The sequence below is a fragment of the Triticum dicoccoides genome, chromosome 4A (genome assembly GCF_002162155.2).
Source record: "Triticum dicoccoides isolate Atlit2015 ecotype Zavitan chromosome 4A, WEW_v2.0, whole genome shotgun sequence".
In the NCBI taxonomy this organism is placed as follows: Eukaryota; Viridiplantae; Streptophyta; class Magnoliopsida; order Poales; family Poaceae; genus Triticum; species Triticum dicoccoides.
Genome location: NC_041386.1, coordinates 583,940,867 through 583,944,137, shown reverse-complemented (window position 1 = coordinate 583,944,137; position 3,271 = coordinate 583,940,867). Strand labels below are relative to the sequence as shown.

General features: G+C 52.2%; 1 pseudogene; it reads left to right on the top strand.

Annotated features, from left to right (window-relative positions):
• The first annotated feature begins 2,059 nt into the window (after positions 1-2,059).
• LOC119290308 lies at positions 2,060-2,196 on the top strand (annotated as a pseudogene).
• The last annotated feature ends 1,075 nt before the right edge of the window (positions 2,197-3,271 follow it).

The window sequence follows — 3,271 nt, the reverse complement described above, 5'->3', positions numbered from 1 at the left end:
GGGTGAAAGTTATCATGGTCTTTCAACATAAGTTATCTGGTCTATGATGTGTATTACCATGTTATTCACACCGAAGTTACCGATGGTGTGCGTTTCCATAAAAAAATATTCCTCAAAAGATACCACAATGTATTCTATGTAACCTATAAGGTATGCGGTGTGTATATTACCATACTATTCACACATAAGTTATTGTGTAGTTTCACTGTTACTTTCACACATAAGGCCTCGCGATGCGCATCTCAGCCGTCCTACTGCATGTGTAGTTTCACTGTTACTTTCGTTCAGCAAAAAATCCATGCCTTGTTATTTCTTGACCTTTTTTCTCCTGCTATACCATTGTTTTGAGTGGTGATGCCAGGAAGGAGGAGCGGACACCTACGCCATGTGTCCACCAGTGGAGGAAGGAAAGCAAGAAGCTCCAACACCAGCTTCACATCGTTCTATAGTTTGATTCATTATATTTCCCCTGTTAGTTGTATTACGTTAGTGCTCTAGCATTATGGCTTAGTGCTAGAATATAAAAGGTCTACAGACCTCACTCTTAATTATCCACCATCTCTTGATGTGTAACTGAAGTTTTCTTAGAAAAGGAGGATGACCCCCGGCCTCTGCATCTAGGAGATGCATACGGCCACTTTATTGATTATTCTCGAGGACCTTACAAAGTATTACAACAATATGCCTGAATCCGCCATCTTGGCAACATATGCCACTACTCCTATCCATATGATGAAGAGGTGCTACCTAAGCCTATCATCAAAAGCCAGAAGCCCCAGCCGAGCCACATACCGGGTCTGGGGCATAAACTGGTCTGACGCACTCACATGTGTCGTCGCCGCCATCTTCCGCAGGTCCGTCTTCAGAGCAGATATTGAGGCTTCTACCTTGTCAGGCCACTCTGCCATCGACGCCACCATGACGCCAGACAACTGCCCCCACCTGCGCGAGTCCATCACCGCGCATCGGGCGCCGAGTCTCCACTGCACCACGCCGCCAAGATCCGCCGTCATCAATGTGTAGGATGAAGCACCGCTCCACCAAAAAAGGCGCCCACTGGTCCCTCGATCCTCCGCTGCTGTCACCGACCCCATACTGAGCCCGCCACCACACTGCCCTCAAGGCGACGCCTTCAAGAAGGTCACGGCGCCAAGGACGTCGCTGCCGCCCACCGGAGTTAGGTTTTCACCCGAGAAGCAAGGTGGTGGGGTGTGGAAGGGCAGACCTCGACCGACGTCTCCACGAAGAAATCGGCGCCCGCGGACGTCGTCGTTGTCGCGGCCGGCTGGAGCCGACCAGGGGTTTCCCCCAATCTGGATCCCGACCACCAGAATCACCCGCAACCCAGAGGCAGGCCAGACGCCTGCACAGCCAGGGACCATCGAGGGTGAAACGCACCGAGCAGGGGAAGATGGCCAGCAGCCAGGGTGTAACTGAAGTTGTACGAGCTGTATATAAACAGCTGAATTCTATTGAGAAGTATCACGGCAAACAACATCTTTTTACTTGGTAATCAGAGCTCGACCCTTTTCCTCACCATGTCCACCGCCCCTGCTTCCAGTGATGGCACCTCTGGCGCGATGGCCTCGTCCAGCTCCGCCTCCATTGTTGCCATCGCCAACTTGATCACCATCCGCCTCACGAGGGAGAATTTTCTTCTGTGGAAAACTCAGGCCGTCCCCGTCCTTCGCGTGCAGGGCTCCTTCGGCTATGTCGATGGCTCTAATCCTGCTCCACCGGAGACCATCACCGAGGGCACCGGCGATGCTGCCCGTGTCGTGGCCAATCCGGCATTCCTTCGCTGGTATCAACAGGACCAGGTGGTCCTCATCGCCCTGCTATCCTCCATGACTGAGGACATCATCGGGCAATTGACCCAGCTCCACACCTCTCGTACCGTCTGGGATGCGCTGCACACGATGTTTTCCTCGCAAAATCGTGCACGCGTGATGCAAATCCGCTACATGCTCTCCAACCAGAAGAAGAAGGACCTATCTGCTGCTGCATACTACAACAAGATGAAGGGCTACGCCGATGCTATGGCATCCGTTGGCAAGCCCATCTCCGATGAGGAGGTTCTCGGCTACATGCTCGCTGGTCTGGGCTCAGAATATGAGCCCCTTGTTGCTTCAATCACGGCGCGTGATGAGCCAGTGAGCCTCGCTAGTTTCTATGCGTATTTGCTTAGCGCCGAGCTTCGTCTTGAGCAGCAGACTTCAATCGGCGAGATCTTCTCCTCCGCCAATGCAGCAGCTCGCGGTGGAGGTCGTGGTGGCCATGGGCAGGGCCGTGGCCGTGGAGGCCGCAACCGCAACAAACCCACCTGCCAAGTCTGCCAGAAGTATGGGCATGATGCATTGAGGTGCAGGCAACGTTTCAACCATGCGTATCAGGCCGAGGATAACCACGAGCGCTTCGGCAACGCCGGAAACGCCGGCAACACCGAGCGCTTCGGCAACCCTGCCAACACCGGCGGCCATGGCGGCTATTCCGCCGACACCAACTGGTACCTCGACTCTGGAGCAACGGATCACCTCACTAGCGACCTTGATCGCCTCACTGTCCATGATCACTACAGCGGCAAGGATAAGGTCCATGTAGCCAAGGGAGCAGGTTTGCAACACGTTGGTCAATCTATGCTTACTGGCTCACACAAACCCCTCCACCTAAAAAATGTCCTTCACGTTCCAGGCTTGCACAAACATCTTATTTCAACTCATAAACTTGTTTCTGATAACCGTGCTTTTGCCAAGATGTATCCTGACTTTTTTCGTGCGAAGGATCAAGTCACGAGGAGGGTCCTTCTGCAAGGTAGGAGCCACGGCGGTCTCTACCCGGTGCCAAGCTCCCATGTGTCTTCGTCGTTCGGGCAGTCCAGTCGGCACGTCCTCTCCGTTGTCAAGCTCACCTCTGATCATTGGCACAAGAGGCTCGGCCATCCTTCATCTAGCATCGTCGATTCCGTCATTAGGTTGAATAAACTTGCTTGTGCACCGTCTTGTGAATCTTTAGTATGTGATGCTTGCCAACGTGGTAAAGTTCATCAACTTCCGTATAATAATTCCTCTCATGTAACCAACTCTCCGCTTGAGCTAGTTCACACCGATGTGTGGGGGCCGGCTCGTACTTCTGTTGGCGGATTTAAGTATTACGTGAGTTTCTTGGATGATTTTAGTCGCTTTATTTGGATTTATCTGATTAAGCGAAAATCTGATGTTGAAAACATATTGTATGTTTTTCAAAACCATGTTGAGCGACTTCTTAACACCAA